Below are 12,778 nucleotides of genomic sequence, written 5' to 3'. Positions count from 1 at the left end.
AGAGTTTGTGTTACAAGTATCTATTATACTGAAAAAAAAAAAAAAAAAAAAAAAAAAACCCAAGAAAAAACCCCGCCAACCCCCGAAGTATCTATTATACTGTAATATCTTGGCTTAGAAAACAATTTACCATTTAGAAATGCAGGTACTCGATGAACAAGAATTTTCGTGAGGGATTTTTAACATGTCACACTAATGGCATTAATAGAGCTAGGACACACCACCTTGGTCAGAAGGGAATACAAACAGTGCCCGCTGCACTTTTATCCTCAGGAAATTCTTGTCTTGTAGCTCCCAGTGCCTGACAAACATGGTAATGTGTCTGTAAATTTCAGCTGACAGAAACACATCAGGTAATCAGCAACCTCAGAAAGTAAACAAAGCTGAGCCACTGAGAGTGATCCCCCAGCAGCCAGAGGGGTTCTTGGAGGTGGTGGTAGGAAAAGCACACCCAGACAGGAGGGAACACGGAAGATAATTCTCTTTATCCTGGGTGGGAAACTGCCCTTCAGTCACTCCCAGAACGCTGAGACATTAAATACTTGCCTGCCTCCTTTGGCTGGTAATTAGCTGGTAGACCATGTACCTTGATGGATGCTTTGTACTTTGTCATCAAAACCCTTTTCATCTCTCTTTCTTTTTCTACTTTGAAGAGTTAAACAGACACCATAAAACTGTGGAGAATAATATAACAAACACCGATGAACCCACCTGGAATTTAAAACTGGAACCATTTTCACATGATGCTCTGGACTTAAAGCATAGGTAACAGTGACTTCCTTTTCTTCACCTAGTCCCATTCTCCTCCCTGCTCCTCTCATACAGGGAACTGTTTTATGAATTTGAAGTGATTTTTCCAGTCAGTTTTTTAAAAACTACTTATAAATTTGTTGCAGAAACAACGGTGTATGTGTAAAAACTTAGATAAGTGATCATCTCCTTACTCCATTTAATTATTTCTTTACTCTCAACCCTTATTATACTTTTGTTGCCCTGTCTTTCATTTTTTTTCGTGCATGTTTGTTCTCCTCATTTACATCTTTATCTGGCTCATTCTGTTGCCTTCACTTTTTTTCCTTCCTTATCTTTGTTCTTGCTTCTTACTTCTGAGATACATATTCACACGTGCTCATCAGCGTGTGCGCGCATCTAACCCATACACTGCCAAGAACTGCACAGCAAACCCTAGCCATCCTCTTGCTGGCGGACCTTCCCAGATTTAGCCTCCAGTGATGTGGTCCTCACTACCAGAAAAAGAACAGTAAAGTCCACACCAACAAAGGGGGGTACACAGAAGATCACGAAGTCTCTGACCTCTAGATTAACTCAAGTGTCTGATAATCAATCCTCTTATGGAAAATGACCCATTTGTGGGTGATATATAAGCCTTGTGAATGAACAGTGCATCAAATAGTGCATTCAAATTAATGTGGCTGCCCCAGTCCTATTTTGCTCTCTCCTGGTGATGGAAGCAGCTGGAGTTTCCAACTACAACTTGTACAGTGTTAGGAGAGATTTGACATTTAAAAGGATCGGGACCCACTTTTACCCTGATAGTTTTGTAATTAGGTCTTGGGATTTCCCTAGAGCATAGTAAAATTATTCTCTTTACTGTATATACCTCCTGTTGCAATTCTCTGGTCCACTTACTGAACTCCCACTCAGATCAAAGGGCCACATGTTTGACTCACCAGATTCTTGACCAGCTCCTGCCCTCTCCTAGGTTACCTGATGGGTTTGCCATGTGGCTTCTCTACCACATGCTCCTGTCCTCAGTCAAACACTGACACTCGTATTTCCTTGTATACTCTTGATTGACCTCTTCCTCTTGCAAGAGATCCAGAGAGCATACTTGTACTCAGGCAAATGTTAAACCTTTTCCAAGGAGCTTGAGTCATTATGGATATCCTGCTCTTCACTTTCACAAAACTTTTGTGGTGCACAGGGGTGCTGAAGGGAGGAGGCAGAGAGGTGACATACCCTTTCCCCCAGTGATTTGATCTTCTTTGCACACTTCTTTGCTACATAATTAGCCCTTGCTTTATTTGCAGTTTGGTTTCATCTGCCCAAATGGATTTAACTTCTTTGAGGGTAAGGCTCATGACTATGTCATTCAGTCTGTTTGTATGAAGCAGGCCCTATCTACAGAGCTCTGTGCCATAGGCATACTGTAGTTTTTTTAGTTTCCTGAATATGGTCTTCAGTATACCCTAGTCCCTCGAACACAGGGTTATCTTTGCCTGAAACATCCCCAGTAAACCCTTTCCCCACTCTGACTCCCATCCCAGTCTACCCCAGATCTACATCTAGCTAACTTACCTCATATGGTTTGTCTCAGTGTAGATATCGCTGTCTCCAGGAAATCTTCTTTGATATTCCAAGTCTGAGAGCAGTCTCATCATCACTTACCACGTTCTGTCCTTATTGCCGACATGCCCGTATGCCTCCCTGACTAGACTGCAAGCTGCGGCTGTCATGTTCAGTGTGCGCCTTGAATGCTGGGCACAGAGTCTGGTACACGGTGAAACTCTTCATATGTGCCAGTATTATATAGATCGAGGGGGCTCTTACTTTACTCTGTCCCACAACCTCGTAAAAACATTTAACTTTTTTTACCTCTCTATTTTTCTTTTTCTAGTCAGTTACAGAGGAAGGAAAGTTGTTTTACTCTTAACCTGTTCGTGAGTGAATGCACTGCACAGATTGACCTAAGGGAGGAGAACAACACCTTTACATATGCTTAGCTACTGAGTTCACTTGGCTAAAAGCTTGAGTTTAATGAGTATAAAATTCACCTTGCTAAAATCCTCACCTTAAAGTGTATGAAGCACCTTAAGCAGAATCCATATTTCAGTTTAAGAAATTCAAATAATGCTTCTGATGACACATTCACCAACATCTCATATGTGTACTATATATACAGCCTTTTTATCTCAGGATTTCACATAGCCTTACCAAAACTAATTAACCAGTGGAAACAAGATCCCATGTGTAGAGGTAAAGAGATGGCATCACTAACTCCTTTTATCATTGTGAACTAAGAAACTTGTAGATTCTTATCCACTAATGAGAAAGTATACATTCAAAGTTGTATTAGTCCAAGGTGTTTCTTAATCCAGCAGACTTTCCTGCCCTTTGGCAATTAGTCGTGCTTATATAGGCTGCCTGTGCAATAATGATTTGAAAACTTTTGAAACGTTGACCCCTGAGTGTGTAGCTAAGCTGAACAACTTCTAGAAGGAGTTAAGTGATTATTTTTCCCATCCCTTCTTGTATGGTTCTTTCTGTGTAAAAGGAAAAAAAAAATCTGGTGAATCATGTCAAACAAGTAGAGAAAAATGGCCCTGAAATGTACAAAATGGCAGAATACTGACTCATCACATTTACACTTACATTATAGTTTATTTTAATATAAATTCAAGCTGCTAAAATTACTCCCACAGACAGCTGTGTAAAGTCACTTCCCCTCCCCACACGCACATTTTCTTGTAACCAGAATCTTAGAGTAATTCTTTCAAATGTCTGTAGAGGAGAAGATGAAGATGACATATCCGTCTCCAAACGAGGAATCCACCTTAGTGTGGTGACCGTTTCTGGAGGAGGTACTCCGGAGAGCTGCAGTTCCTCTTGCTCAGGAGATTCTGCTCCTGTCCAGCTCGAACGCATGGTCTGCTATTGGGCCAGTCTCCTCACTCTGTGAAATAGGTGCCATGGAGGAGCACGGCGCAAAAGTAGGTTCTGGATTCAGAGAATCTTTGCGCAGATATTCTCTCTGTTGCCTTCCAGCTCTGTCACTTGGATGGTTCATCTCTCACTTACACTTGCTGCCCAGGCTTGTGGTGAGGGTGATGTTAGATCATGTAAGTAAGGTGGCCAGCCCTCTGACTGGCACATAGTAGTTACTCAATAAATGTTAGCTCCTTCCTCGCTCCTCTGTGCTCTTGCACACTCTCTTTCTCTCTTGGCAGATTCCCTTCTATCTTGTCACCTTCAAGGAGCAGTACTTAGAACACTCATTCCGAGAGTTACTTCGTCATTCCAGTCCATATTGATTGGCATTTGGCTTTAAGTTACTCTTAGTTGGGGTCACCAGTTTGCTATTACATTTCTAGTTATATGGGTAGGTGTATTCTGAATATTCAGCAAAAATGTCTGTTGGACATGTTTTATTTTTACATAGCTGCCCTAGTACCTAACAGTGTGGGTAGGTAATCAAGGGGCTCCAAACTATGTAATTGATTGTTATTAGCTAGGACCCAGCAGATATGTAAGATGTTGATAAGGCTAAGCTCTAAAAAGACAAACACAGTGCTTTACCCACTTTGGGGTTTCAAGCTTCTAGTTAATTACACAGTCATCCTTTCATTCTATGAGCTGACCTACTTTTTAAGATAAACTATCAGCTGGTTGAGGTTTCCCCTCCTTACATTCTTCTCCTACAGAAATCAAAACAAAACTAAAGTTTCTCACTCTGTTATTGCATTTGAATTTCAGGGACTTTGAATAGCTAAGCGCATATTGTACAGTCCCTCACTCTATTCGTAAGGATTTAGATGATGGGTTTAATGTTGGTGGTGTGAGAAAACAAGATTCAGGGAAGATAACCAGTAACATTCCTGCCAGATGTGATCAAATATACTGAGGAAAGACGACATAGGGACTGTTCTTTGGGAGCTGCTAACCAGCATACACTGAAGATGAGATTGAGTTAAATGTTGCTAAGTATTTTTTAAGTACCTAAAAAATTCATAGCCAGAGCAGTTGCAGATTACTAGATAAACAAAAACATCTCAATGTTTGTAAATAATTTCTTTCAATAAATCAGTGTCACTCGAAAGAAATTATTATCCATCATTAAAAATATAAATCCTTGCTGTGCCTCACCCTAGAGCACCTTATGTGGAGTTGCCCATTTGAGAAGCAACTCAAATGCAAAATAATACTTTCAATTCAAGAGTCTAATATTGCGACTTTTCCCTTTAGGGCTAAGGTAAATTTGCATTTTACTTTATTCAGAATAGTGCTGGTTTATGCCTGTTGTCCTGACATAATTATGCATTGCACCCACTTTCACTATCAAAAAGTATTTTAATTTGAATAATAATTTTTTCTTTATTGTTTTTGGGGTCCTAATTGCAGCTCTTTTTGTTTTCTGTGTTCATAGCATTTTATAGCCTGGGGCCTATCTCTCCAGATTGGTATTTAGTGCCTGGCATATTGTGGTTCCCCACCCATGTTGGCTACATAGTTCCTTTTATTTGTTCAGTTGTGTCCCCCTACAAGATACGTTAAGGTTCGAACCTCTGTTACCTTATTTGGAAATACGACCTTTTTGGGAATTCAGTATTCGAAGATACAATCAAGTTAAATGAGATCATACTGGATTAGAGTGGGTCCTAAATCCAGTGACTGGTGTCTCTATAAGGAGAGAGGGATTTGAAGACACAGAGGTTACACCAAGGACAAGGCATGTGAAGACTGAGGCAGAGGTTAGATTTATGCTACCACAAGCTGAGGAATGAGAAGCATTGCCAGCAACCACCAAAAGCTAGAAGAGACAAGGAAGGATTCCTCTCTAAGGCCTTCAGAGGGAGCATGGCCCTGCCAACGCCCTGATTTCAGACTTCTAGTCTCCAAATTGTGAAAGAATACATTTCTGTTGTTTTAAGCCACTCATTTTGTGGTAATTTGTCATAGGAGCCCCTAGGAAACTAGCACATTTTCTCATTTCACCTGTTCTGGAAGATGATTTTGGGTTCACAAAGTGAACCAAGTCTTTTTTTTTTTTTTTTAAGTAAGCTCCATGCTCAGCGTGGAGCCCAACATGCGGCTTGAACTCATGACCGTGAGACCAAGACCTGAGCTGAAATCAAGAGTCAGATGCTAAACAGACTGAGCCACCCAAGCGTCCCTCTATTACCCAGGTCTTAAATCAGACCATCCCAAATGTGTACTTCAAATGAGGTAAAATATATCCTCAGTTTTGGCCACCTTAGAAAGTCTCCCAGACTGAATTTTGCATTTGACATAGAGTCTATATTTTAAAGTAGGATCATCCCCATCATATTCTTCAAATTTGGTGAAAACTTATATAGCATGGCAACCATAGGTAAACTGACAAATTGTCAGAAACTCTTTAAAAATGTTTGTATAGGTAGATGAATATAGATACAGATTTATCTATTACAGCATTTTAAACAGGATACCTATCCTGTTGTTAGTTTTTTAAAAAAAAGTGATGTCTATATCTACATAGCTGTAGCTGTAGATATGGATATTTATACATTCTATCTCTATCTGTATCTCTTTTTATGTCTATATCTCTATCCATATATGGTATTTTTCAGTTTCTGTCCATCTGTCGGTCTGATCTATCTGTCAGTTGACAGATGAATCAATAGATATTGATAGATATAGATATATAAAGGCCATTTACATTTGCAGGAAGTGCCGTGAATAAAAACTACCTTTCAGAATACTTCACGATTGGACCTCACTCCTTTACAAAGTTATTGTATCCTTTCTGAAGTTGTCTTCCTTCTCTTGCTGAGTCTATTCAATGGGAATAAAATCTACATGCTTTCCTAAGCTGCTGTTAGGATTGAGGGAAAACATTCAAATCCTGATGGCACTAATGGCAGAGAGACCAGGAAGGGCTGGATGCTGCCGAAACCCTGCTGGGGAGTAAGGAACGAGCCATCTGGACCTCCAGCTGAGGCCAATTGGATCCAGACAAGAGCTGCCAGCAGGAAGGGTCTGGCTCTGGATGAGGGCCATCCCTGCCGGAGGAAGTGGGCTGGCCCTGGAGCAGAGGGAGCAGGATGCTCTTCTCAAGAGAAAGGACTTGGAAGACAGGTCCTCTCAGAGGTCACAGTAAGGGACAGACACGTTATAATTATTAACCTTGACAGAAGGCCAGCAAGATGATGAGTACTGTTGAGAACATGGAAACATTCTTGATTTTTGTCCAGGGAATCATTTATTCTGGTAAAGAGGTCAACTCTTTGGCGTTCTTGTCCCTTACATCATAACTCTGCAGAGGAGTCATTTACTTGAACCGAAGAGACCAACTTTTTTCTTTTATCGATCCCACCTCAGATGTTATGTTTCTACTGAAAATTTCTTTCTTCTGGTGCTGCTGCTCTCATCCCTTTACTCTCAGTTATTTTGGCATCAACTCCAGGAGGAAAGAAACATCCCCTGGTTCATCACATCTTTTCTAGTAGTATCTACAATATTTTCAAATGATATGGTTTAGTAACATTATTGTTTCCCTTCATAGATTTCCTAGTTACTAGATTTGTATGAGCACCTCTTTAATTCTAGAGTAGACAGGGGAACTGTGAATGAACTCTCATTATCCGCCATAGTTTATTCATTGGGTTTGAAAATAAGCTCTTGGTGAAATTTTGTCTAATTATGTGATTTTGGGGGGGGGTCTAGTTTAGATAAAAGATGATTCAAGGTAATTACTATATTTACTGACTTGACCTGTTCTCTGGCAGAATGAGTCTGTGCTGCTCAATACTTCTCTGTCCATCAGTATCAGGAAAAGCATAGGAACATTGTTGCCATGAGCACCATGACACAGAATCTAGAGAGTTTTTGTTCTTTACGCTGAACCATTTTACGTATTTTTCCCATCAAATTATTTGGTTTTGGCACTACCTGGAAAATAGTTAATAAATGGTTTATTATTATCAGAAATGTGCACCAAACCCAGAAATGTGCATCAGACCCAAGAGTTTGTTTGTTTTTAAGATGCTTGTGTTAAGGTTACCTCTGGAGTTTTTGATTCATTTGTTCTAGGGTGGATACACATTGTGTGTAATTTTGTAAAACCATCCCGAGTCAACCTGATGCATATCCCAAATAAATGTCATTAGTTTAAAGAATGTTCCATTGTACATTATACACTCAGCAATCCAAGGGTTTCAGTATAGCCTAGTTTTTGTCTCCTTTCTGCCTTCCTCAAAATGCTAAAATTGTGCTCTGTACATAATGACAAGTTGTTCAGTTGTCTCTACACACGTAGGCCTGCAGACTCAAGCCCATCAAATTCCATATTCCTGGCAGTCAGACTTTTCCATAGCTACAGACACCAAAGACTTTTATTCATTTGGGAGTCTTAACCTTGTCCCCAATTTGACCTGCTGACAATAAGCAGGGTGAACTAATCTAGATTTAGTCTTTTTTGTTTCTCGTTTACCCAATACTGAATAGTAAAAGGGCCAAGAGGGAGGTTGGCAGTAGTGAGCTGAAGCAAGGGTCCTCATCAATCAGATCATCAGTCATCAGACATCCATCTTCTGGGTGATGGAGAGTAGACCGAGAAAGGCTGAGACAGGCAGCAAAGTAAAAAGTGAGGTGGCTAACTCAGTTTGTATGACTGTTAACACAAAACCAAATAAAACAGCAACAAAGGATTAACAAAATAAGAGAGGGTTAAATAGTACTGTATTAGACTATATTTCATTTGAGACTGTTTCTATTGGAACACATCACAAGTCTAAATTGGAAATAAAAGCTATTAAGTTTCAGTCAACCCATGAAATTATTACTGCAAACATTCATTATTTTTCGAAGCTGCCTATTGACAGCCCCTTGCCTGAAGAAAGAATTTTATACCCAAGTCACAGTGGAACACAATCACTGAATTTCAGATTATAAATTCATCACTGTGCTCATAAGCCCATGCCATTGTTTCAAGTAACATTTAGGTAAAATATGTGTATGTTTTGTAGTTTTTCACACTTTTGGTGCGATATGCTGCCTAATGGAAATAACAGTGCTGAAAGTCAAAATGTGCCAGATTATATACAGAGGCCAAAATTAGAACGTCTTTGTATATTAAAATATAGGACAGAGAATAAATAGGAAAGTCTGAAGATGTAATTTTGGACATGTGTACAAATTGATCTTCCTATTATACGAATGGAGATATTGTTCATTTGTCATTTATTCATTCAAAGAAGCATACTGGGCAGCTACTCTGTCCCAGATACCAAGCAAAACAATGGGAAAACCAAGTCGGATAGGTCATCTTCTTGTTCCAAAGGACAAGCAGACAAGTCCATCACAGACTACCAGGTAGAGAAGGAGCTGCGGCTTTAGGGCATAAGGGGCTCTGGGAGCACAGAGGAGAGATGGTTACGTGGAACTGGGTGGTTAAAGGAGGACTTGCCAGAGAGGTGACGCTTGAGCTGAGTTTTAAAGGGGCATCGGCAGAGCAAAGGGCAAGAGGAAGTGAAAAAAAGTTATTCTGAAAGAATGCTGCATGAACATTCAGGTTCCTAATACCCTTTTAAGTTTTGTACAAGGTCACGGTCTTGATGGAGTTGCTAATCTTGGAGTCTGAATACCCTCAATGCCTTTGGATTCTTGATCTTCTGGGCTGCAAGATTGTACAAAATCCATTGTGAATGTTGTTTGGCATTTTTATTTCTGAGGAATGTATTTTTGAGAATGGCAACTTCAACCAGATTTTCTTTGTTATGCTTTATCTTCAGAGAGATTTATTCAATTTTGTAGGATTTAAAAAATTCTACTTTCTTTATTCATTTTGAGTTCAGTGGAGTACCGTGTGCTGCAATGTAGACAACTTGGGGAATGGATGATTCTTCTGTGTAACAAGGACATCATTAAGTGATCTGATACATCAGTTCTGATTAGAATAAAGTAAACTTCAGTTCAAACTGAGATATCCACTTACACAGGGCTCTTATTTACCAGAGTAAGACAAATACTTTTTATAGGTCAGTGTACTTTCAGAATAGAATCTGATACATTTTCAGCATAAACAATGTGAAGAGCCTTTAGATTTCTGTCTTACATTTACTGGGTCAATAGAAACCCAGTAAATTTCTGGATTACTCTCCACTTAGCAGGGAAATAGGAAAAGCACTTTCGTTTGATATTTTATAAAGATAATGAAGCATACAAACAAGAACATCTATATCCTGGAAATAATGAAGTAGTACTAAGGAAAAATATGTTCAGATTTAGTTCTTTGAATAAGAAATGTGGTCTTGGAAAAGGAAAAGTTGGACATTTGCCGAGTTCATTTGTTTATCATGCATAGAAGGATTTTATCATGTAGTGTGGCTCTGGTTGACTACAGTCATTACATTATACTAAATGTACATCGTTTAGACCACATATTTGGCGTTACCACAGCGTGAGAATGAATTGAGTCATGAGATAAAGTATTTTGAGAAGTCTAGGGATTGGGCTGAAATTTGAAGTTTCCATACAAAGTTCAATTTCTGGCAGCAGCCAAAGAGAGATTCATTTTTCTGATATTTTTGGGACAAATTATGTACACGGAATGCCTTTCTTCCTCCTGCCCCCTTTTCTAAAGCTTTGGCAATAGGTTTACATGTGCCAGTGATAGAATTTCAAGTGCTTTAAGGGCTCTGTAAGTACGCGGTGGATTTAGGATAATCTGTGGATTTGATTTCGCTAGGCTCTCTTGTCCCATTCTCATCTTCCTGCCCCCTTTCTTTATCTTCAAGTCATATAATAAGTCAAGCCTTCAAATATTCCATTCATCCCTCCTCTGAGTGTTAAAAGAAAACAGCACGATTGTCACCCACTGTGAGAATCGAGTATCTAACATGCATGCTCCTGATGCCAGGGCATTTTCTAAAACCATGATTGATCTGAGGGAGGGGAGACATAGATCAGCAACTGGAAGAGTGCCCTGGGATTTCTATTTTTCTAAGACTTGAATTTTTTGTATCCATTTTTCACTTTAAAATGTTTCTGACCTCATCTTCTGTATATACTTAAGTGTTTGATGCTCCAACCTCCTTCGATTTCTTAAAGTTCACCAAGTTTGCAATGCCCTTTCACCCCATGTGGATTTACTCAGGTTGATCTTTCTGTCTCCAGTTACTAAAACCCTTCACTCCTGATGGATCCATTCAAGGATCACAGCCTAGTTATGATGGAAGGGCGTGGCAGACATAAAGAGGCCTGGGCAAAATTTCTGTTTCTTACAGCTTAACTATCCTGGGAAACTTATTTAATCCCTTTGAGCTTTCATTGCCTCATCTGCAAATTGGGGATAATATAAGATTATTAAGTAAGAAAAAATATATTTTCCTCTTCTTCTTCCTCAACCTCCTCCTTTTGCGAAGCTTTCTCTGATGACCCTAAGTAGTCCCTCACAGTCAGAATCTTTCTGTCCTATGTGTTACTATGCTCGTTTGCTTTGATAATAAAAGTACTCTTTTATTATTTGTACTCTTATTACTAAAAATACTCTCTTATTATAATTGGATGTTTGAACGTACATTTTCTCTCATAAGCTGAAAGCCCCGTGAGGGAAAGGACACTATTTTGTTGCATACCTAAAACATTCAGTAAAAATGTGATGGCATGGGGCGCCTGGGTGGCTCAGTTGGTTAAGCGACTGCCTTCGGCTCGGGTCATGATCCCAGGGTCCTGGGATCGAGTCCCACATCGGGCTCCCTGCTCTGCGGGGAGCCTGCTTCTCCCTCTCCCACTCCCCCTGCTTGTGTTCCCTCTCTCGCTATGTCTCTCTCTGTCAAATAAATAAATAAAATCTTTAAAAAAAAAAAAAAAAAAATGTGATGGCATTTGAAAATGGGAATTACATGATCCACCCCCCACACCCTCTGCCCTGAATTTCCCTGAATCATCTTTTGACATTTTCTTTTCTTTCTTTCCTTTTTTTTTTTTTTTTTAAATCTTTTGGCCTTTTCTAAGATTTGATGTTATAAAATATATATGACGTTAAAGTTGTAATAGAGAGTAACATAATCTCAGCTCAGTTTGTCTACTTGGTGGTTTATTTTGTTTTTGCTTGTATTTATTATCAGAGAATTGAATCATTCCTGAGTGAACGTATTCTTAGATTGTTATTACATTTCAGGATGCCTTGGTTTCTTGTATAGATTTCTGTCCATGACTTCCTACAGATCGATCAAAATTGGGTACATCATCAGGGCAATGATGAGCTAAAAAGCATGACTGGTCTCTTCTCTGGTCTCTGCCTTATGGAGAGCTATAACACTGCCCAGTACTAAAGCCTTCTTCCTCACTTGGCCTGTGTAGGCCCTTCTAGAAGCACAGGGCAGGAGAAAAGGTATGTTGATGAGGGTGTGTATGCTCATGTGTCTGAGAGTGGCGGGGAGCGTGCGAGCACATCTGGTGATGTTGGTGACAGAACATTTGGCATGCTTCTTCTACATCTGTTGGAAAGAGCCAGCCAAGCCACCTGTTGTATTTCAATTCCCCATTCCTCAGGGACCTGGCTGCTTGCAGCAAAAGGTTTAAGATAGCAGAAATCCACAAAAATAGAGAAGTTATAGGTCACCCAGTTCTTTACACCGGGGATCCCCATCAGACCATTCTCTGCGGTATGCTCTTTAATACAATACAGAACATTTCTAAAACAGTGTGTTCTTTGTCTATCTTAGTTTAAAACATTCTAAGGGACAAAGGTTTCACTCTCCTCTAAAGGAGATGAATCCAAAAATCCCATTGTTTACAAGGTCAAGAAATGTGTCTGATTGTCAGCCGACAGAGTCACTTTCAGAACTTCCTCATATTCTCCACCTCATTCCTTTTGTACGTTGGGTCTTGAATGGAGAAGGCTCTGACTTATTTTGGCCCATAAAATACCCTGCAGGATGTCTCAACACATTGAAGAAAGGTTTAATCTATTTCTGTTAAAACCTGGAGAAAACCTTTTGCCTCTCTCTAGGAGCTACTAACCCTAGGATGCCTTCTCTCTCTCTCTCTCTCATTT

Source organism: Phoca vitulina, unplaced genomic scaffold (genome assembly GCF_004348235.1).
Source record: "Phoca vitulina isolate PV1807 unplaced genomic scaffold, GSC_HSeal_1.0 scaffold8, whole genome shotgun sequence".
NCBI lineage: Eukaryota > Metazoa > Chordata > Mammalia > Carnivora > Phocidae > Phoca > Phoca vitulina.
Note: the sequence above shows the minus strand (reverse complement) of the source record.